General features: G+C 43.5%; 1 long non-coding RNA gene across 3 annotated transcripts in view; it reads left to right on the forward strand.

Annotated features, from left to right (window-relative positions):
- The first annotated feature begins 431 nt into the window (after nucleotides 1-431).
- LOC116234468 (uncharacterized) overlaps nucleotides 432-23,851 on the forward strand; it is a 42,728-nt gene continuing 19,308 nt past the window's right edge. For 2 of the 3 annotated variants that reach the window (XR_004168132.2, XR_016468968.1), the window contains exons 1-3: nucleotides 432-486; nucleotides 678-810; nucleotides 1,361-1,428. This is a non-coding gene — a long non-coding RNA (uncharacterized LOC116234468). Of the gene's footprint in view, nucleotides 487-677; nucleotides 811-1,360; nucleotides 1,429-4,789; nucleotides 5,008-23,851 lie in introns of those variants that run through there. The other variant, XR_016468969.1, reaches the window with a different exon arrangement.

Below are 23,851 nucleotides of genomic sequence, written 5' to 3' on the forward strand. Positions count from 1 at the left end.
TGTGTAGCCAGTGTTTCTTCCTTCTCCATACTGAGATGGTAGGATAAACAGAAGAAAAAAAAAACAGTCCTAGAAAACCAGTCCATCTGCCCCAGTCTGTTTGATAAAATTATTTATAAAACAGTTACTTCTGAGATAGGTGTTGCTCCTTTGTGAAATACATAGGTTAAAAACTCTGTTTTGGTGAAATGGAACTTTTGCTTTTTAAAACTAATTTTGGCAGCATATCTTCAGTCTTTCTTGAGGGTCTGTATTGGAACTGCTGAGTCACAGCCTGAACCACTGATTGAGCACCTGGGGAAAGGACTGGCTCAGCCCTGGGAGCACAGGTGAAGGCAATTCAGCTGTGTGATCAGAAGGGGTGGAGCCTGGCTGCACCTCTCTCAGACCCCATTTAAGGGCTGACTGCCACTGGGGAAAGATCTCTTTCTGGAGATCCCTCCTTAGTGAAGTTTTCCATTGTGAACCTGGAATCTTCTGATATGGGTAAGCAGACTTCTTCCTTTTCTTTATACCTTATATCATGCTAGTCCTTCCATCATTGCACCTTTGTTGTAATGCCTTTCTGTTTTGTTGATCTGTCCAATTGCTACAGGGTCCTAAACTGCATTCACCCTGTATGCTCGGAAATCTTTCCGTTACTCTATCTTGCTTCAATGTCCATCTTTTTTTCTTAGGTGGAGCACTGGAGATGTATTGCTGGAAAGCCATGCCTCCTTTCTCCTAATGAACCTCCAAACCTCCTGTGCTGTGAGTCAGTGATGAAATAACTGTCGTCTGAATAAAGCTTTTAGTGCTGAACGTGAAAAAGTAAGCAATGGGAACAGGGCTGTAATTTGTCTTTCTCCTTGGAGACGGCAGACTTTTGTGGCCCAATTGCCGTGCTGTCAGCCAGAACTGATTTGCAAATGAAGGGTCTGAAACTGTAGCAGGAGTCTATTGCTGCTCCTAGTGTCCATCCCATAATTTTCCTTTTCTTTTGTCTGCTTTATTGCTCAGGGGTAGGGCTAGGTGCCAGCAATATGACAGCAAGGGGTGAGCACTGCCAGTAGATCCATTTTAGGCTTAGCTATGAGTATCCCAGGTGAAAGGTGTTAGCTAATAGAATCAGCCTGAAGTGTCGGCCCCCATCTGCAGGAGCAGGATCCATCTGGGTGTCGTTTGAGAATGAGAAGAACCTACCCTGGATTCCTCTACCCGTTTGCAAAGACATTGGCTGTAGCTGGGATGGTCTATCTTTCATGTACCCACCAGAATTTTCTTTAGAAAGATCTTAGTGACTAAGCTGGGTAATTAGAGGGTGGATGGAATGGAGCATTAGGACTTGCAACCTGACTCTTTTTTTTTTTTTTTTGCTCAGGTTCTAGGCTGCCAGCAGGTGGGATCTGTGATCAAACAGGATATAACAACTTGCACCTGGATTACAAGGTAGGGTGCTTTATTGTTAATAAAAGAAAAGCTCCAACAGCTGTGGCAAGCAGCCAGCTAGTTTGTGGCAAATGTGACTGGTGGCACTACTTAGGTCCTAAAATCAAGAGAGAAGGATAGGTCCTGAAATCAAGAGAAAATGATAGAACAGCTTGGGTAGTGTTGCCTTCAAGAAACCTTGGGGAAAATGTCTGTTTGTCATGGATTCAGAAGTGAAGAAGTGTTTCTCATCTTGGAGAGATGAGTCTGAAGCTGAAGTTGATTGTTGCAATATATTTATTGTCATAGCTTTGCTGTAATACTTGTGACTGTTTTCCTGATGACCTTAGTTCTCTTGTATTGTTTCACAACTTCATCTGGCTGAGTTCTTTGCAGTGCTGCTTAGGGCTTGTTTTCTCTCTGTCTGATAAATGAGTGTCCTCCTCTCAATTTGAGGGTAGTTGTGACATGGATGGCAGTTACCCCTATTTTTACCATTGGTGTTTTAAAAGAGCTCTTTGTGCATTTTTGTTGTTTAAACAACTTATTGGGATGTGAATTGTTTGCAGCTAAGTGTCATTTTGTTGTGTAGACCTCTCAGTAATGGCATTCAAACTTCTGGAGATAAGGGACTAGATACACTTACTATGATGCCTGCTAAATTGCACCACTTAATAATGCAAGTTTATGGGATCGTTAAAACAACAAAATCTGAGGCTTTGCTGGGAATAAACCTACTGAATAACATCTGTGAGTCTCATTTCTTTGCAGTGTTCTATAGTGGGAGAAGAGGTGTTCCAGCAGTGCATGAAACAGTTTTGAAGTCTGAGTTTTTCCTATCCTACCATGTTGCTGTAGGATGGGTGGGTAATTTGCTACAGGTGTTTCTCAGTGGTGAACAAACTCTGGAGATCAGGTGTAGCTGGAAGTGAATTAAACACTAACTCAACAAGCTGGGTCTTTCAGCTCTGCAGAACTAAGCTGAAAAACTTCTTTTCTTGAAGGAAGGATGTGTTGCAGTTTCTGTGATTCTTAGGAATGCCTCCTTCTGGATGGGCTCAACTGTAAGCAGAGTAGAAACTGTGCTTGTCATCTAATGTGCATTTCCATGTAGCTGGAAGCTTCACCAGATGATCTGTGAGTTAGGAAGAAAAACAGCTTCAATCTGGGGCTACTGAACACTGGGGAGTGCATACAGTGTTGTAAACTTCATGTTACTTCACTGTCTAACAACATCACTCAGTGGCTTCTCCAGGACTCTGGATGTGGTACTGGCATTGGTTTGAGAAGGAATGGAGATATTTCATAGGGAGAAATGGGATCTGATTTTCTTTTTGACTGATTTATCTCCTCAGTGAGCTGTCAGGATCCTAACTGTTCAACTTTAGGTCTGATTTTTAGATGGTTGGGGAGATCACTTAAGGCTATGTAGTATTCTGTAGTACTCTATTCTCTATCTGAAATATGTTTGTTCTCTGTGTGTTTTCCTGTGTTCTAAATAGGCTGTACACCACCAGAGGCAGTAGTCCTAACGATCTTTTAATTAGTTGTTAAAATATGGATTAAATCTCTCACTGATAGAGCGAAAAACTTTCAGCAGATATTTCTTGACCCTGCTCTGTCCTGGTGTCTGTTACTCATCTTTGGCACAATCAGAGAGCTGAAACCAGACTCCTTAAAATGCTGGAGTGGTTGTGTTCAACCTGGTGTTAATTACATGTGTCAGTGATATTTAAGTGGTAGAGAGAGGGGAGATGTGCCAAAGATCAAGTTTTGCTGGGCCAAGATTCAGAAGCAAAACAGGACATGGCTTTTATAAGGAGAATTCATCCTTGGCAACTTCAGCTCTATATCCTGGAGACCAGAGCCTGCAGAAATGGGCACTGCTTAAGTTGGCTATGCTTTGATTCAGAAGGCAACATTAGATTTGGTGTTGTGGGGTCTGGCAGAGTGGGGATGAGCACTTTTCTGATGTGCTTGGTTTTGGAGCAGAAGAGCTGAGATGATGCCTTGTATCTAGGCAGGATGTCTTCTGCTGGGAATGAGACCAGCTGCCTTGTAATCTCTTGACCAGCTCTTGGCATATGAGCTCCAGAGCTCTACTCTGAAAATATCCAGCTTAAACTGTAAAGCTGCTTCTGACCTGTTTCTTAAAATGTAAGGCAATTTTGCTTTAGCAAAGGGAAATAAGGCTTTCCTGAGCAATGAGTCCAGTGAAATATTATCATTGCAACCTTTACATCTTCTATATCCTTGTGCCAAGCTGTGTCTCATTCCCTAATCTCCTAATGATTTTCTGGGCAAGAATATCTACAGATGCATCTGTTTCTGAGCTGTTTGTGGTCAGCTGGCTGTATTTCCATGTCTGTGGGGCATGGGAATTGGCTTCTCTTGAGGATGTGAAATAGGCTTGCTTTCTTTTATTCTCTGCTTCTGCTGCCTCCCCATCTAATTCACAGTAGTTCTGTCTGAAGTTCAATAATAGATCAAGGGATCTAAGTGTGAGCGTGTCCAGTATTTCTAGAGGAAATGGAGAAATCAATGAAACTTGCATCAGTGGTTTTTAGACTCATCTTGTAAGGATGAGAAGAGTTAAATGTCTTCATAAATGTCTTCATCTTAGCAAGACGAGCTTGATGATGTGGCTTTGTTAGTATGAAAGATTTGAATGACACCAATCCATGAGTGAGGGTCTCTACTGGAGAAATGGCAGGATTGAAACTCAGCTGTTAGAGACTGGGGGTGTGTGGTTTGCTGGAGTGTCTTGGGTATCCTCTCAGTTTCCCTCTGGAGGCCTTTCCATTCTGTAGGCTTTTCACATCACACTTTGCAATTCAGTAATGAAGTTTGCAGATGAAAGTGCATCAGAAGGAGGAGTGTGCTGTACAGGTCTGGTTCTTGCATTATTTCTGAGTCTGTTGTAGTCCTGTGGCAGCTGTTGACCAACAGGGCACTTGCTAGCTACGCCAGCATCAAATTTATTCTCATATGCTTTCAGTGGGGCAGAGTAACTTGTAACTAATAACTAAACTACACAGAGTTATCCTGTATAGGTTAAAGCTCTCCTTGATACCTTGTGGGCACAAGTTTCTCCTGAAAATGGGATGGGACACCTTTTTGGCTGCCTTTAAACCTTGGAAATGTTGCTGAGATTTTCTGCAAAAGGGGAACAATACAACCTCAGCTTAGAAGTTAATTATAGCAATGGAAATTTTTCATACAGATTTTTCTGATGTGAAGCTGGTATTGCTTTTCAGCAGGCTAGAAGGTTTAGAAATGCCACTTTTAATGAAAAATGTTTTAATGGCAAATACTTTCCACACTGTAATGGTTTTTCTTGGGTTTGTCTGAATCCTATTGAACCTCTGTATTTCTTTTTCAGAGTTATATGTACCATGGTTTGGCTCTGGATTTTTTTTGCTCTTGCTCAAATGCAATACTAGTTTAGGTGAGGCAGATGCCAGGGAAATCATGGGAACTGACTTTGGTGATTATACAACTTCTTTTATTGCACTTAGACTGTTTGTGTTGAATGTTGCATGAAGACTATTCTGAATCTTGGACTAATGGATATTCATCTGCTCTACCCTGGACACTCAAATTCTGGACCTTATTTTCCTCTCTGTATTAAACTCAATTTGAACTATTCCTGATTTATCTGGGCTTAAATTTAGGGGGGTTCTCCTAACAATTGATCCTGCTTGGGATGTCAGCAGCAGGTATCATCTCACAGATGCAATCCTAAAGCATTTTGTTGTTGGGTGGTTTTACTTCTTCATTATTAATTTTCTATTCTGTAGTGAAATCTCCTCTTATTCTACTCTGAACTGTGATTTATTTTCTGGGCTTGTAGAATCTCATGCAGTGGTATAGTCAGAATTCAGATACTGTTTGCAGAGCTGATAAAAGTCCTCCAGCACAGTGCTGTGCCATGGCATGCACCTGCCTTTGCAACACCACAAGTAATAAGATGGTGAAACTCTGCCTTTTGATGTAATGATCATAAGGTGGGGTGGAAGGGTGACTAAATGCAATTGCTGTGAAGGACAGGCTCATCAGTGTCTATTGATCATGGAAACCTTAACCCTGTAGGAAGCTCTACAGAAAGATGAAGTGCTGGGGCACCAGGAATCTGGATGCAGCGCCCTTCCGGCAAAGCTGAGACCTTGTGCTGTTGGTGGCTTTTAGATCACAGCTATCTTTCTCATGTTTGCATCACCTGAAGATCTCTAAGACCATCCTAATGACACTGAATGATGAGGTCATGGATATTGAGAGCAGTCCTCTTCTGCAGCCCTTCATGGCTAGATGTATGAGTGAGAAATCTGGAGTGGCCCATGGTTTTGCTTTCAAGGCTGCTTTTCAATGTTAGGTAGTCACTCCTTAGTTCAGAGTAAATCATTAGCCCTGGAATCAGAGTCCAACACTTTAGAGCATAGGAAAAAATGATCCCTACATGTTTTTCTCTTTTGGGTTCTGTTGGTTTGCTGAGGTAGAAAGGTCCAAGTTAACCTTTCACTTCTATAGGGTATGGATGGAGGCTGCCATCCCTTCTGGTTTTGCTATTATCACCATGTGATTGTTCAAGGTTTTGTGGCCATCTCTTTGTCTGCTGAGTTCTGCAAGATAAGTGGTGGGCATCAGTGTCCAAATGTTAAATTTTCTAACTGTAGGAACAAACTTAAGGAGATTCCTAGTTCATAACATCCCAGGCTGCAGACAAGTGCAGAAGTATTTCCTATTGTAACCATCTTTTTGAGGGCACAAATCAAGTCTATTTACAGCCTGGATCATAATATACTCAGGAATGAGTTATGAAGCCTTCTTCAGCACCCATAAATCTCAGAGGAGAAACAGCATCTTCAGCACAGTACCCACCCAGGCCAATACCACTTCTTGCAGCTGGAATTAATCATGGCATTAGGCAAACAACAAGGGTTCATTAGGACCAAAGGTGACTTTAATTTAATTGAAATATAACTTGGCAAGTAAAGAGGCGATCCAGTTCACAACACCTAATGGGAGGTCTGGGTTATATATGGAAAAGTTAATGGCCGTAAAAATATCCAAACAACATATTTGTGCACGTGTTCCAGTAAAAGTCTGAGCCAACTACTTTTTAATGGTTTGGGTTTTCAAATGTATATATTAATGCTCTTAAAATAAGAATGAGACTATATGAGCGCACAGCATAGAAATATGAGGAGGGTGGGGGTGTGAGAGGGTGGGATGGCATCAATGGAGGCCATGTTCCTTCTTGTGGTGGAGGATGCTGAACCTCTCTGTTCCCCCAGACTGTGTGTCTGAGTAATGGCTGTATCAGCTTTGCCCTTTCAGGGAGGAATAAATGCTTTTTCTCCATTCTCATGGTATTTTGTACAGAGGTGCAATATAAATGTTCCTAGAAAGGATGTTTTGATGTTTTGGCAGTTTCGAGTATTTAAGCTTCTTACAAAATTATATGAGCGTATAAAATATTTGAAAAGCCTTCCAATGAAGATATTGGCATTCCCTTGTGAATGACCACCCACAACCCTCAAAAATAATCGTATTCAAATACTAATTAAGTCAGTCAGCCTGTAAATCAGCACAGCAATGCAGGCCTTTTAACTTTCCCCTCTCTTGTACAAAAGTCTCTTCCATTTCTGCATAAACACTGCTTCATAAATGGACTCCTACATAAATATTGTTTATATTTTAGTAGGTAAACATATGACACTATGCACACATCAGTGGGCAGTGACATCATGGGACCAGCCTGCAGAGTATGTAGCTTTATACCTATTTACACTCAAGGTGTTTTGTGGAGAAGGGGCCATCTATGTTTTCATGGGCTTGTAATCTATATCCAGAGGTGAATGTGAATCTCTACTTGAAAATAGACCATTAAAATTAAAACTAAAGTCTCAGGTTACCTTTCCACCGGTGTTTCTTCTAAATTTATAGTGCATCTTGGTGAAAGGTTTCATCTGATGGGTTATGATGGAAGATTGTCTTGTATCTGTTTCATAGGGAGTTGGCCAGGGCTGGTAGTTAGATGCAATCATTGTAGAAACTCTTGATACTTAATCTCAGTGCTGAGACTGAGAGTAGTTGGTGAGAGAGAGGGCAGTTCTAGATTAAACATAAATAAATGAGTAATAGATGCCTATTTATGTATACATGTAGGCACATTGGTTGGGATGCTCTGTATTGAAGGACTGCTACAAGGTGCTCAGAGCATGCTATCAGGCATCGGGTAGGAGTGCATCTCCTGACAGATCAGCTGAGATTTCCATATGTTTTGCTTAGTGCCTCTTGGGATCAGGTCTGTCTTTTTGTTGCTTCTGTTCCTGTTTTTCATTTCAGCAGTTTCTTTTCTGATGGTTTTATCTCCTTTCGGGTTCTGGGCCGCTGGGGAGAATGCTTTCTTTTCAGCAGTTGACTGGAGCTTTCAGCAGTGCTCACTTCGTGGCTGAGCTGGCTTTAAGCACTTCCTTTTCAGTGAGGCAGATATCTTGGAGGCTTTGTGAAATGATCACATTTGGAGGAGGAAAATCAAAATGAATAAATTAGCAGACTTCTATTTGCTACCTCCTGACTGCTGCAGCAGTTCTTCAGATCCCAAGGGGTGGAGCGTGATTCAGTGTTAATAGTGAACCCCTTTCATTAGCTCCATGGGCAGGTGAGAGAGAAGAGCAGAAATGATGGCTAATCTTGGATTTAACACAGATAAGTGTCTGTCAGACACCACCTCCCTGTATTAGAGCTGTCTCCAAAGGGCCATCCCCAAAAGGGGGAGCTTTTAGCCCACTGCATGTTGTATCCCCAACTGGGTGGCCTGTTTCACTGTGAAGGACCCTACTGGAAAGGAAATGGGTTTTGCATCTTGCATATCCCCCTTGAAACTCAGCCATCTTCCCTGATAAGTGGAGAAATAAGCTGTAAATGTAGGCATGCTTTGCTAAGTAAGTTGTGATTTGAGTAACTTCGTATTGGATCTCTGCTACCACCCTCTAAGACTTGGTGGTAGGTGTGTATTTGGCTCTGAGGTGGCCTGATGTTGGCTTGGTGCCCTTCAGCTTGGCCAAGGAGCCAGGCAAAATGGAATTGAGCCAGGTGGTCCTCTTTAGGAAACTGGTAGAGGAGAACTATGCTGTGCTCTCCTCCACCACTTCTCTGACTGTCTGCAGCCTCCTTGGTCAAACTGCTGTGGATTTTCCTGCTCTGCTGGGCACAAAAGGCTGCAAGAGGAACCTGGGCAGGGCTGGGTTGGGAAGCATGCTGAACAGGGTGCTAGGAGGACAAATGCAACCAGTCTTCTCCACGAACTCAACCTCAGCTTTCACTCAAGTCCAGATGTAAACACTGTTGCACACTTGTTTCTGTCCAAACTTGGGGGCTTTTGAGGCCCTTAAGAATGTGCCAGCACTGAGTGTTTACCTCAGTCTCTCCCTCCCTCAGAACTTTAGACTTGCTGGAGGTGCTGGCAAAAAGCAAGTTGTTGATGGGTCTTCTGTGCGAAGTAGCATTTGTCACAAGGTAAATGGAGTAAACTAGTTCCTAATTAGTACAAAGAGTCTAATGCCATAAATGCAGAGCAAGTGCTGTAAACTCAGCCCCTAACTTGCTGCATGGTGATTTCCATGCATAGACAAGCCCCAAGTCACAATTCATTACAGCTCTGCTTCGTAGAGCCGGCGATGTTGTGCTTCCCCTTTGCTGAGGGCAGATTGTCAAGCTGTGACCCTGCCTTAGTTAATTAACCTTCAAATGGGATTTATTTTCCCTTAGTTACTTGTGCGTGCACACATTTGGTAATAATGACTGTTTGCTTCCCTTGTGTTTGCTAAAAGGGGAATAAGTCATTTGTTACAGTGTTTTACCAGAGGTAAAAAATAAAATAAAAAAATCTGGGCCTCAGCTTTCATGGAAAATTGATAGCTTTATGCCAGAAAGAGACAGTTCCATCACAGCCACTTCTTCAGCTGTCTGCAAATATTTGAAACCCTGAGATATTTAATGTTTTTCAGATGGCGATAAATCTGCAATAGCGCGGCCTCACTTGAGCTTAGTGAGAGATGAAGTGAGATAGGAGAAAATGCATGAACCAGCATGGGAGAGGTATTGCTGCTCACACTTCTGCTGATGTCAGGACAGGTTTTCAGAACCTTGCACATACCAGCCAGCTTTGCCAGAGGGAAGTGTACACTCATGCACACACACAGCCTTCCAGTCCATTTCCCAACCAGTTGTGAGTGCTGAATGTTTGCTTTTTCCCTTCTCCCCCCTGCTTTTTTCTTATTATTTTTGCAATCTGACGTTAAAAATATGAACCTACAGCTGGGGAAGGAGAAATGTCACTGCCTGAAAGCATTTTTGCATCTGGCAAGCCTGAGACGTTGCTTGGGGTTTGTTTGTTTAACCTTTTGTTTGCTGTGCAGACCCCCAGTGGCAAGTTGCAGAATGTGGTTGGGTTGCAGAGGAATAGATTGCTTATTTTTTTTCTTAAAGAATTAAAAATAGTTGCATCTACTCTATGTACTTTCCCTTTCCTTGTGGTGTTGCCTGTGCCTGGGGTTAAGTCTGGATATTTTTTCCATGTTCTGCTGATGCACCTGATGTGCCCTGGGGGGTTGGTGAGTAGGGAAGATCCGTGGGTTCGGTGGGAAGCGATGAGATGCTGTTGAAACACAGCAAATTGCAGCAGCCAGCTAGGACTGGAATGGGGACTGAAATGTCTGAGTTTTATTCCTTAATTCTAAGGGAAAACAGTGGTTGCAGTGGCAAAATGCTATGGCACTGTTGGGAAGGCCCAGAGATGAGTCTGGTTCCGTGGTGCACCCCATGCCAAATGATGGGGCAAGGACTGATGCCTGCTGTGTGGCTGTGAGTCCCAGCCTGTGAGGATAGGGGGCTGGGGCTGTGCCTCAGCTTGGGTTTCTCCCTTCTAGCCCACCATGGCTTAAAAAAAAAAAATCCCCCACCACAGCTGTAATGCACTGATGTTTTTTGTCCAACTGTCTGTTTATGAAGTTTTAAAGAGACAGAAACACCTCAGCAATTTGATTTTGGCAAACAGCTGTAAGCCAAGTGTGGAACAACAACAACAACAAAGAAAAATCCCTGTAAAAATCAGGGAAAATGCCTGTGAATTTCCACACATTTCACAGAGGCAGTGTGGTCTTAGAGGCAGCAGGGTGGTCTGGATGCTTTAGCACTGGCGTAGAAAACAGGCGCTCCTGTGTGCGGTGCCAGCTCTGCCACTGGTGTGCCATGTGGCCTTGGCAGAGCCACCTGACATTCCCATGTCTTCATTTCTCTCCTCTCTCTTTCCTTAATTCTATATTAAAAAAAAAATGAGAATCGGTGGCCCCATATCTGGGTGGTGGCCAGTCTGGGCTTGGCACGGCTGAGGAAGGTGGGGCAAAGGTGGCTATGTTCCCGGGTTTCAAGGGTGGCCAGGGCTGGAGCTGTTCCAGGAATAAAGAGCCTCGTTGACCTCGATGGAGGCCCTGATCCCATAGAACAAGCTGTTAACGCTTAGCTGCCTTTCACCTTCCCTCTCAGAGCATCCTGGAGAGGTGGAGTTTTTTTTCTTCAGGAATTTGGGATGCAAATGGAATGTGGTTAGAGCCTGGGCAATCTGGTTCTGGCAAAGCCTACGAGCCCAGCTCTTAGATATTTATACCTTTCCAAGTTGTTCCCTTTTGGGATGGACTTTCTCAGGCTTCATTTCTGGTCTGTGAGATCTAAAGAGAGGAGAAAATCCCTTTTTCAAAAGAGTGAATGTTGAGAAGAGCTGCAACAGCTAAAATGGCTCAAGGTTGTTCTCAAAGATGGGATGAATAGGGGATGGTTATGGGGAGATGAAGGTGTTGTTGGGCTGTGACTTTGTGGATGAGCTGGGAAGGCAACTCCAACTGGCAGCCTCCTTCCCCTGCTCATCCTTGCACTGTACATCCCAATCCATCCACTGTTGAATAAATGGAAAGGTTCCAGTGGGAATTGTTTTAGATCCTAAGTTTAGAATGTTCTAAGGACATTCACAGCCTGCTACTGTGTTCAGTGGATATTTGTAAAATATGCAGCTTGCTGTTACTTGCTGTTGCTGTCTTCTGCCATTTCAAAACGAAGATTAGAAATGTAGATGAAACAAAGAGGAAGGAATAACTGGTATATAATTTCCCAAAGTTGAGGGTATTTTCTACCTGCCCCTTGCTGGGGTAAGTTGAATGCTTACAAATACTTCTCCTATTTGTGCTGTAACTGACTGTGGCAATACACAGGTTGCTGTACGTGGGGATGCAAGTGGAGAGGGACTGCTAACCTTCCCCTGGTTCTGCCCTTGAGCATCCCTGAGTGGCTGTGGGTAGAGCTGCTAGTGCCTCTATCCTAATGCTTCCCACAGCTCTCCTGACTCTGCTCTCAGGCTGTCTCTACCTTATCACAGTATGACCTTTCTCTACCTCTGCATGACTTCCTCTGACTATGGAGCTCAGCATCTCCATGAGAGGCAATTAGAAAGCAGGGCAGCTTAAGCTAGGATTCAGAGCTGTCTTGGCAACTCAGGATTCAAAGGATGAAGGAAGCAATGTCCATCCTCTCCCGGGTTCACCCCATTAACGATTACTGCAGAGCAAACAGGAAATGTGATGTGGTTGTTAACACTGCTCTTTCAACTGAGACCATCTGAGATGAAGCACTGGTGTCAGAGCTGCTCCCTCTCATTGAAGCCTTACATTTTCTCCCCTTGTGTTGGTTTTGATCTGATTAAAATTAAGTCAAGAGACTCTCCCCTTATTTAGCTTTCTAGAGATGTAGCCAAAATTCATGTTGCTTTTGAATGCAACTGCCAGCTCTTTGCTAAAACGTAAAGAACTGAAGAGCTCTATGGGGAGAGTCAATGAATTCTCCATGTAGCTCTTCTGAAAACAAGTATTACTTTCCCTAGACCTTCTGAATGTTCTGTGTAATCAGCTTAAAATGAAATAACCGAGTATCATCTTGAGCACTGTGAAAAACTTACAGTAACTGTGGACATTTCTTGCCCATCAGTTTCAGAGTATAAACTAAATGACTGGAATTTTTAGTTGTTACTGCTCTGCTGAGCAGTCTGGCACCTCCTCATGTTAATGCACTTAGCTTGCTGTCAATTCATGTTTTCCTGCAGCTAAACAGTGATGCAGTGATGAGGTATTTCTTTGCAAGATGTTATTTGTACAGGCTATTGTACAATGCTTTTACTGACACTTTATGATATATTATCAAAGCAATGGGAACCAAAATGTGTTTGCCAAGGTTTGAAATTATTCTAATATGTTTTGTAGTGTTGTCCTTACTTTTCATCATTTCTTTAATTCCTTTGCATCCAGATCCAACAAAGCACTTAAAGTACTATGAGAGTTCTTTGACAATCCATTTTCTTGCTGTTGTCCCCCTTATCCCTGTTTGGGAATTACAGCTCTGTCAGCAATGAAGCTTTTAAAGTAAATTGTGTTCCTTGTGATTTCTGTGAGGAATGACTCCCCCAGAAGCCCTTTGGTTAATGCATGAAATTGGGATGTGGCTGGGGCTCCAAACCTCTCTCTGGGAGGGTTGTAGGTTTCTACTGGGTTACATAGAGTTTGCAGGCCACTGGTTGTGATCACCATGGGACCAGGACCTGCTTTCTGATATTTCCACAGAGGGAATAAGGTCCTGTCTCTCCTGCTGGAGCTTTCCCTCTTCCATGTTGCAGGGAGAGACTTCCCAAAGGCTGAAAATGCCCTTGGAATGGGAAAGTGATTGGAAGTCTGACTTCTCTGTAAGCATGTGTTGAGTAGAACTGGGATCAGAGCCTCACTTGCTCTATCCTATAGTCTATAACTTCTAACCTTCCAGTAGATGTCTGTACCTCATCTTGGCAATGGTTTAAACTCAGTATTATTTAACATATATATATCATTTCAATACATGTGGCATCTCATTTCTCTTGGTTATGGGGGAACCCTGGCATCTGTGAAGCTCTGTAGGGCCTTTGCTTATTTTTGCTAAAGTTAGTTCTTCTAGGAGAGCTTATAACTAAAAGGACCATTCTTGGAGAGGGCCACCAAGACCTGATGCTGTTTAAAATGAGAACTACATGCTTTCGTTCAGTGGCTGATCCTGGGAACACTGCTAAGCTCTACTGAGGGACCAGGAATATTGTGCTGGAGATGGGAAGAAGCATGTTCCACTGGGCTGGAGAGCCATTTCACGTTTCTGTGGAGCTGCAGAGCTCTGGTGAGGTTTCTCTTGTAAATTGGCTTCTTGTGCACATCCAAATGAAGAATGGGCAGGTCCATACATATATTTTTGACAGCTTTTAATTATCATACCATAATTTCTTAAGTGTTATGACAATGTTCTGTAATCATCGGTCTCAAAAGATGTATCTATCTTTTAATGCTTTGGAACAAACTGATCTCTGGCCTAAACTCTCAGGTTAGCTGGAGTTGCACCACTGATGGATTTGGACCTGTGCGTTCAGTGGCTCTGCAAGACTGTTTGCAAGAGTCAGGCTCTGGCAAGTAGTCGACTCTGAGCTCAGCTGGAAAAGCTTGTGAAATGAAATCACAGTGCTTTGCCCATTAGGCTTGGGATGAAAAGCAAGTCTTAGAGCTGCCAGTGGCTCATATTTCATGCACAGAGATTTACTTGTATTAAGACTGTGATGAGTTTGAGAAAGAGACAATTTGTAAGCCAATGCTGAAATAATACTTCCCTATAGTAAGTGTATAATGAGAATTGTTGCTGTTATTGGATTGAATAAGTTTAAGATTGTTTAAGATATGCAGGTTTTGAATAATGAACCGTATCACTGGTGATTGACCTTCTGTGTTATTTTTATATCGCTTCTTATTTCTTAACATCCTGAATTTGTTTATTTGCTTCTGAGGCTTTCTTCCACAGTCCTCTGCACTTTTCCTTTTGCACCACTTCCCCTAATCTTTCCTACTCTGGCTTTGGATGTCTGTCTTCTTAATGGACATCTGATATTTGTCATGGGCAGTACGTGCTTTGCATGAAGAGTCTCTAGATATGATTGTAATATGTGTAAGCAGTTTTGAGCTGTTCTTGCTTGGAAACAAAGCAGCCACAGCATCAAAGAACCTTTGGTCTTTCCCAGTTTGAGACACCTACCATGGTTACTTAAGAAGTAAGTATCCTTAATTTGCTTTACGTAGTAGTTCATGGTGTTTGGAGATTAGATTGTGTTGAAAGAATTAATCTGTAACGTTGAATCTGGCATGAAGACCTTACCATAGCTTTGTGTCTCAGTCCTGCTTGGTTATTGACAGGCTGCACTGTAACTGGGAAGTTTTGACTTTTGGATGCGATGGTGGAGCAGCCTTCTTTGATCCAATGAGCAGACCAAGGAGATCTAAAGCTTAATTAAATTCTTGACCACAAAAGGCTTGCCATCTTCTGGATCCCTTTCAGAGCAAGTGAGCATCCTGTGCAGATGCATTCATCCATGCCTTTGGGGGGGATATAGTGATGATGTATACATGATGTGTTAAAAGACCAGAAAGTTCCTCAAGTCTCCTTTGCAGCAGGACTAGATATCAAACTGGTTTTTAAAAGCTTATATTGAGACTGTTGAAAACTTGTTGGAGATCTTCTGAGAGAACTGGGATCTCAACCAAGAGGCTCTGTTTCCCTTGGGTAACTTCTGCTTTCCATCAGACACTGATCATATAGTCTAGCTCTCTGCATAACTCCATTGTTCATTAAAACAGACAAATATGGAATATTTTTTGCACCATACCTTTTGCCAGAGTGTTTCTGTGTGTTAAATATGAAAGGAAAGCTGGTAAATATTTATACCAACTCTCCCTCTTCTCCTCTCGTGTGCATGATGCTTCTATAACAGCCCTTATTCCACTAGGTTGTTTTGGGTCAGGCTTATTGCTATGCTGAGTAGCCATGGCAGGAGTGAGTAGCACAACAGTGTCTCTCTTGTAGCATGCCTCCAGGGCTTTTGAGAATGGTTAAGGAACAATCCATTGTAGAATAAAGAGCAGGAAAGACAAGAATAGTGAGGATTGTTGTTAAATGGTGTTTGGCTTTAATAGTACAAGGAGCAGTGAAATCATGCACTCAGAGTGGTTTTGGATGGTGTGGAGCATCAGATGAGGAACAGGGGGTCAGATTCACCCCACCTGCTTTCCTCATAGCATGAGGGACTCAGTTGGTGGCCATGGTGGGGATGAGTTGATGGTTAGACTAGGTGATTGTAATGGCCTCTTCCAACTTTAATGATTCTGGGAGCTGGGCACATACAGCACTGAGCTGGCAGGAAGGCAGTGTGAGCACAGCAGGGGGCCAGGCTTGCCTTCATGCTGCAGATTCACGGGTGGCAGCTTCAAGAGTGCATTGTTGGCTGCTGGCACAGTGGGAGCAGTGCTAGGCAGCAGGCTGCTGCCAATGGGTGAAGACAACTTGTCATGAGTGAAGCCTCCTGGGGACAGTAGCTCTACTCCCCACATGTGCAAGCAACAAGGCAGAGCCTGTGGTGGTTTGTGCAGTTGGAAAGGCTGCTATTGTTTAGTGCAGTAAGGGTCAGATGTCCTGCAGACTCCTGCACTGCCCCATCAGCCTGGCTGTGGTGATGTGCTGCCTCTCCTGATTGGCAGTTAGAGGTCAAAGTGAATGATGTGATCTTGTCATTCTTGGGTCCAAATGGCTTTGAGGAACTCATGCTCTGTGGCTTTGACTGCAGAGAGACCTCTTAGGATGGCAGCATCTCTTCCCCTCTGTCTGAATCTGGGGGTAGAGTGGACTCAGGAGGATGACTTTTTTGGTTTGTTTCTTTAGGAATTTACTTCACCTACATCTGCTCCAGGCTGCTTTCAGACAGATCGTGCCAACAGTTTGTGGCACAGATCATTCCTAACCTGGTCACGTTGCCCTTGCCTCTTGCCCTTTGCTTTGCAAATGTTTTTTTTTCCATTTGTTCCATCATGACTTTTGAACTGCCCCTGTTTAAGACTAAAATGAGAGAGATAAAATGTTCTTAATTTTAATTAAAACAAAGTTTATTTTGTTATTTCATTAGCTGGTCATGTTATTTCAGGGCTTGACAGTAAAGTTATACATTACCCTGTGGGTACTTTTAGCTGTGTTACAGGGTTTCTCATTCACTCAGTCCAGAACTGCTCAACTTCTGTGCTGAACTCCATCCTCCTGCAGCCTGGAACTAGTGCCATTAATGAAAACCACTCTAGTAATAGCAGAGGACTCTTGAGAGCTCCAGATAATTGGGAAAAGGTACTATTGACTTTACTGGAAGGCAAGCTGCCTGAGCTTTAAGAGCCTACTGCTAAAGATACCAAGAAATAGGGCCTGATGGTTTGGGAAGTAAGATAAGGAGGTGGAAGCTGGTCAAAGCAAACAAGCAGATCTGAGGGAAACACTGTCTGTCATCTCCTGGTGTACTGTCAGGAATGCTGCATTCCCAATGGTTCCCTTGGTACAGGACCAATGGGAAAATCTCATCCTTCAGATGGAAATGTGGCTTTTTGTCTGGATGCAGGAGTAATTCCTGCTCTATTTTGGGACTATCTGAGCTGGTCCTGGACATCTGATGTTTCTGCTGCCTCTGGCAGCCTCAGTGCAATGCACCACGGGAGATTAGAAAACATGGGAGTTTGGAGGGGGCTGTGCTCCTTACGCATGTCTTTTCCTATTCATTAGAAGTCAGATTTCCTTAAATCTGTCATTAAATCCTCATATCTTGTGCAGTGTAGACTCAAAGTGGCTGTAAAGTACTTTTGCAGGGGAACCTGAATAGAGAATTACACTGATTTTAGAGGTGTTTTATCCTCTGTCCCTGGTATATCTACAGTCACTGCTCCTGAAGTTGTGCCTGGAATATATTTGCTCCTGCAGAGAAGGTGCAGAGGGAAAGGTGTGACAGCTTAATCCTTCTCTTGTGTTCCTTGTGCAATTTTAATGTTTTCAGGAAAATGCTTAATAGACATGTAAGGTCAGAATTCTTCACCTAGAATGGAAGGGTGGTTTGAGGATTGTGGTGCAGAGGGATGGAGAAGACTTGTTCAGGAATCTGATAGGTAATTGTCAGTGGGCAACTGTCTGACTTGGTGGACTGAATCTCTTTGTACCTGTTTTTCTCTCCTATTGTGTGGTGAGTGGGGAAGTGTCATCTGAAGACTGGCTAGAGCATAAGGCATCCTGCTCATTTTCTTCCTTGCTTCTCTTGGTTGGCATTCGAGGCTTACGTCACTTTGCAAAAATATGAACTGTTTGATTCGATGCTTGGATTTCCAACAGGATTGCACTGTACTTAACCTTCACTATGTTATTGTTTTAGTAGTTTTGTCCAATATGAATAACACCTTATACCATAACATCCTCAGTGGATGTAGAAAGATGTTCCAGAAAGAGCTGAAAAGGGTTCCAGGAAAGTCTAGCTGTATGGCTTGTTTGGTTTTTTTTGCTGTTTTGCCTCTTGAAGTAGCCAGGGAAGGGGGAATCAAAACACTGCAAAGGATACATTGCTGGATAAAAGAGATTCTGTTACAAGCATTGTCAACATTAATAACTCCTATCTCTTCAGCAGTGTTCTGAGCTGTCAATAAGGAACAGGAATGAGCTGAGATACAAACGATCTGTCAGAAAGCAGATTGTATCAGAAAGATAATAGAACAAAGTTAATTTATGGTGAGGAGATTTCACAACAGAAAACGAGGCAATACTGAAAACCACAGTCCAATGTAATCCCTTTGAAGCAACGTTGTACTTATTACAGCTGTGACAATTACAAATGTTTGGTTTGAAAGGCTGTGTTGCAGTCTGGAGGAAAAAACCCAGCCTATTTATGGGCTCCAGATTTTTAAAGATGGGAGCTAAGGAAAATAAATCTGTAGACATATGAGCTCAAGCTTAATATTTCCAACTTCATCTAAGAAGGGATGGTTTGAAGACAGACCTGCCAACCTGAAGGAAATTTGGATGTGTCAACGTCTTGTTGGGTTTTCAGGATTTTTGGTCTGCAGTTAAGATGACAAAGCCAAAATAACCGGCTCACCCTGAATAAGGAGTTCTGACTCAGTAGTGCCAAATAATGTCTTTGAAGAGGGTTAAACTGTCTCAAAACAAATGATTCCATTTATGATGTCCATCTTGACTTGAAAAAGCAAGGTTTTAAACTCAGGGAAGCAGCTAGGTTTGGAATACTTTGCTTCAAATTGGAAAGCAAAACCTTGCATTTGGAAATGATGCTTTTGGTTTCCTGGAGTTTTGCTTTTCCAAGATTTGACATTTTTCTTGTTTGGCAACAAAAGGAGGAAAAGGCTACCTGGACTAAATATTCTTTTTCTGGTGGAGAGAAGGAGAGTAATGAAACCATATAATGCAAAGATAGGACAACATAATGATAGTTCTTTTACCCCTTAGCAAAGCAAGTGAGGAGCAACCAGAGCAGTCTGTGTACCTTGCTGCCTTGCCTCCACTGCAAGTGTCTGGCAATCTGGCTTGGCAGAGAGCAAATGTCTCCTGTGCTGTATCCAAATGGTTTTAGCTCATACAAGCTTTCAAGCATCCTCAGAGTGGGGTCTTGAAGCAGCCCAAGGAGGCTTCTGTCCCTGTCTCATCCAGCATAGAAAGCAGTAAGGGGTAATTGTCCCCAGCACCTGTATCCTCCCTATCCAGTGTGCTGTGTCTCTTAAAACTCAAAATAAATTATCTGCAGCTGAAGTATTTGTTTTTAAAGGGCTGAATCCCTTGGTCCCTTCACATTGTCAGGGTTGCCCATGCCTGCCAGTCCTGAGCATGGGCATCGGCCACAGCGTGCTTAGCGCTGAACCCCCCCGGCTTAATGACAAGTTCTCACTTTGTTTGTTGTTGTTTGTTGTTGTTTGTTTTGTTTTGCTTTTTTTCCCCTTCCACCCCTGCTGACATTTAATTCTGCCTCGGCTGGTTAAATATAACCCTGAAACCCGCGGGTGAGAAAATGTGGCTCTGTCACGCTCGTTTCAGAGGAGCCAATTAGCAATGGTGATCCTCAGGACTTGGCAGCCTCTTCCCAGGCACCCGGCAGCCCTGGCCCTGCCTGTCATTCCCAGGATAACATGCTAGGAAATAGGCTTGTGGTTTACTAAGAAAAGCAAAGCAAAACAAACTCCCTCCTTGGCCTCTGCAGCCCGACAACCCGTGGGCACAATTGATTTGCAGCTGGGACGTGGCTCTGTGGCTGATGCACTGCTCGCTCCTCTCTGGCTCTCTGCCTTTTTTCCCCTGGCCCAGCAGCAGTTCAGAGCAGAGTCGCAGATGAGACCAAATGAGTGTTTTCCCTGCAGAGAGTGAAAAAACCAGACAGGTCCCTGGTATGGAGGAACTGGCTGATGTGGGGTGCTGTGGGTGCAGGGACTGCTGCTGGTGTGTGCACAGCTACTGCATTTTGAGCTGGATTAAGCCATAGCCTGTCTTGCCCTGTTCCCTGTCCTCCAAAAAAGCAACAAGTCCATGCTACCTTAAGCCACTTTTGGCTGGTTTATGGCAGGGATCTGCATCTCTGGGAAGGTACACAAGACCTGACTCAGAAGTGCTATCTGCCTTGTATTTCTAGCATTTGCATATTTTCATTTCCCATGAGGTTCCTCACTTTGGCTCAGCACCTTCCTGGATATGGGCATTGAACTCCACGTGTGAAATGTCAACTTGAAAAGTGAAGCACATCTGTGTTGTCCATCAGGTCTTAGTGAGTGCAACTGCTTTGGATCAGTGCTGTCCAAAGTCACCTGCAGGCAGGGCAGGTGGGGATGCCCTCACCTCTGTTCCTGTTGTCCTGGGCATCTACTGGTACAGGGGTAAAGTGATGTCTGTGTAAAGGCTCTATTGTGAGCCCATCTCCAGTTATTAACTCACATCTGGTTAATGGCTTGGCTTTGATTTGCTGACTTAAGCTTGCATGTGATAGATGGTTGTGCATGGTGCTTACACATCACAGTCACTTCTGTATTTTACATCTGGCTGCAACTTATCTTCAGAATGTTTGCAGCAAAATAGCTCTTCAAAACAATGTTTCCTCTTAGTACTGAGACTTACTTTCCCCATGGTCCTTTGATTTTTATCTTTTCCACGTATTCTGTGCATTGCCCTAACAAGTTTTAGAGGCTGGACAGTGTCCATATCACATCAATACTAAATTTCATTATATACAAACATCAATCTGGCTCTGGGCTGCCTTTTTAAACTGTCATCCAAGCCTGGCGGTGTTCAATTTCTGTTTAGGTCTGACCGTGAAAAAGCATTGGTTCAAAGCTTGTTCCCCATAATGTTCAGATCAAAACAGTTCCTCCGTGTGTTTATAATAAAAATATATTTTCACCAGCTCTTGGGAGCATTGACATTTTCATCAAGGCAATTTTCTATGGCCCCAATCCATCATAACACACGAGCTGTTCCATTGGTTCCAGGATGACTACTCATTGCTTAAAGTAAATTGTTTGCTTAAAAGCTTGTTGGATCGGGGCCTACAAGTGAGAAAAGATTGCTGATTAGAAAGCACATTTGTTTCTGTTGTGGGATTTGATGGCAAATTGAGGACATTAGGAGGATTCCAAGATTAATGCCTATAGATTTGGGGAGAGAAATATTTTAATGCTTCTATATTATCAAGAGGCCTTATAATAAACAGAGCTTATGCAAATGGGACACAGAAGACTGAATCCCAGACATTAATGGGGTTCGATGAGAGTAAACTGAAGGCAGAATTAATCTCCAAGAGAACTAAATGGCTATTTTCATGCTTATGAACTTAACATACTTTCAACTCCACCTTAATGAAAGACACACTCAGTTCACTGTTAAAAGAGGCACTTAAAAGGTATTAGAGGCATAAGTCCAGCTGTTACAAACTCCAATAAATTTGGATTAGGTCTCCACTGTTTGAGTTGCGTGTGTGGGTGCCTGACCTCAAAGCAAGCTGTTGGTTTTTTTAACTTATTGATATATAGCATTACATCAGGTTAATTGCATGTTGCTGTATTTCATGTCGGCTCGGCGCAAACCTGCATGCATCGCAGCATTGTTACTGGAGAGTGGGGCATTGGGAACTGCTGTTGAGCCCTCCCCTGGGCTGGATGCTCCAGGCAGGGCAGCTGCTTGCACAGCACACTACTGGCACCCTGCCCTCTCCACCCCATCCTGTATTTTCATTCCCCGGGATATCTTTCCATCCTTTGCACTGTCTGATGAAAAAGTGTGTTTTGAAACTTTCTTTTGGTGCGTCACAGCAAAATGCCCAGTGTTGTGGGGGGCGGAGTCACCTTTGGTGGAGTTTGGATGTGAATTTTGTCTTGCTGGCTCTGATCAAATGCTTGGTCCCCATGCTGTTTTGCTATGAATTCCTGGCCGCCCGTGGAAGCGATCATGGATGGGTAGAGCACATTCAGATTTACAGCTGCATCTGTGTAGATTTGTCTGGATAACAGCAAATCTTTTTGCTCCAAAGGCGCTGCAGCCACTACGACAACAAGATGGCTTGAAATTGCATTTCCATTTAAAGTAATGCCAAGTGGCGGGGCCATGTGAGGTACATATAAAGCTCCGTGATAGGGAGCAAAGGAGGCGAGGGGGGGAAAATCTGGGTAGCAAGGAACGAAAATAGATGAAGTGGAACAGTTGGAAATCTCAACTTGAGTGACAAGAGAGAGCGCAGGGATCCAAAGTCAGCAGCAGATGACTCCGGTCTCACGTCCCATCCCTTTTCCCTCCGCTGCTTTCCCAGCAAAGGGGAAGAAAAAAAAAAAAACAGAACGCTTTTTCCAGATTGGGGGCTGGTGGCCTTGCATGTTGACACAGCAATAATTTTTAATGAGAAATTTTTAGTATTTGTGTGGGAGAAGTTAGCGTTGTGTACACAGATGCCTCTCCGGCCACCGCGCAGCGGCTGGGCTCGGCGCGTCCCCCTCCGGCACGGCCTGCAGGTCCCCAGGCAGATTCCTTTCAGGCAAAGGGAAACATTTAGGCTTGCTCACCTTTGAACTGCATGCGATGGTGTTTACCTTGGCAAGACAAAGTGGCAGTTTTACAGATATTAAAAACAGTCCTGAGGGGAATCTGGAGGCCTTCCTATATTTTAATCACCCAATTTAGCCAGCCTGAGGAGTCTACTGGAGGCAAAACGTGTGGCAAAGTGACTTTTTTTTTTTTAAATTTAAAAACAGGAGATTTAACAGAAAACAATGTGCTAAAGCAAGAAAGGAGAGAAAGAACACATGCTTTATTTTTGATAACCTCCCCTCTGGTGTGAAAAAAATAAAGTGGGAATTTGCATATTAATCTATAGCACCTCTGTGCTCCATATGGTTTCTCTCCCCCATGCTTCCTGTGGGGCTGGGCTGTACCTCAGCTGACCCCAACTCCCTGCAGCTGCCCTCATTCTAGGGTTGGATTCCTACCTGACTGGCATGCTTTGGGCTTGGGCAAGGTGTTGGGCTTCACCTTCCTGCCTCTATTCTTTCTGGTGAGTGCCTTTGGAAGGGAAGCAGGGGCAGAACATACTCTGGAGGAGTTGTGAATGATGCCTGAAGTTATGCTGAGGTCGGGACCTTGCTTATTGATTTTCTAACACAGCAGAACTGTGTATGAAAGGAAGAGACCTCCTTGCCTCCCTCTGATCCAAGATACTCCTCCAGCCTGTTTTTAAGGGGGGGAAAAAAATCTGGCTGCAAGCAGTCAGGCTTCAACCAGCCTGTCAGACAGCTCTCTGCAGGAACACAATCCATGTTGATTTTACAGAGAAGGTTGTTATCCACATTTCACCACTGATTTATTGTTTTTTAACCAGCTCCTTATGCTGGGCTTTTTTTTTTTTTTTTCCCTTAAAAAAAAAAATCATCCTTTTGCACTTTGCAAGCAGAGAGTCTGGCAGATCCCTGCCCCATCTGCCCACTGAGCATTGCTGCTGCCCACTCCATTGCCTCAATGGTGATGGGGTTTGTGAAATTTGCAGCCTGTGCCTGCCTTATGGAGAGCTGTGAGGGCTGAAACATCCCCACTGGGCTCTTCTGCCACCAAAAGATGGGCAGGGTGAGGTGGGTTTGATGAAACCCCACAGAATTAAATTGGCCAAACGTGTCCCGTTGCCTCCATCTGCAGAATTCATTAGACAAGCTTGATTGGCCTTTGTTAAACAAAGATGGGATAAGGTTTCATACTTTTTCTGTGGGAGTCGAGCTAAAGTTTCAGGCTGATGATTTAGTCAGGTGTAAGCATGAAGTTTCCAATTTAGAGGAATAAATCTAAAGTGATTTTATTATCCTCTGCTTTACCCTGACACCCTACTTCACCCCAGTGACGTGTTTGAGCAGGCCAGGCCCTCACCAGCTGGCATGCCAAGCACAGAACACATCTTCCACCCAACAGTGGCCTTGCTGGCTGCTCTTTCATCATCTTCATGCTCCTCCAGGAGAGA

Source organism: Phasianus colchicus, chromosome 9, assembly GCF_987193195.1.
Source record: "Phasianus colchicus chromosome 9, bPhaCol1.hap1.1, whole genome shotgun sequence".
NCBI classification, from domain to species: domain Eukaryota; kingdom Metazoa; phylum Chordata; class Aves; order Galliformes; family Phasianidae; genus Phasianus; species Phasianus colchicus.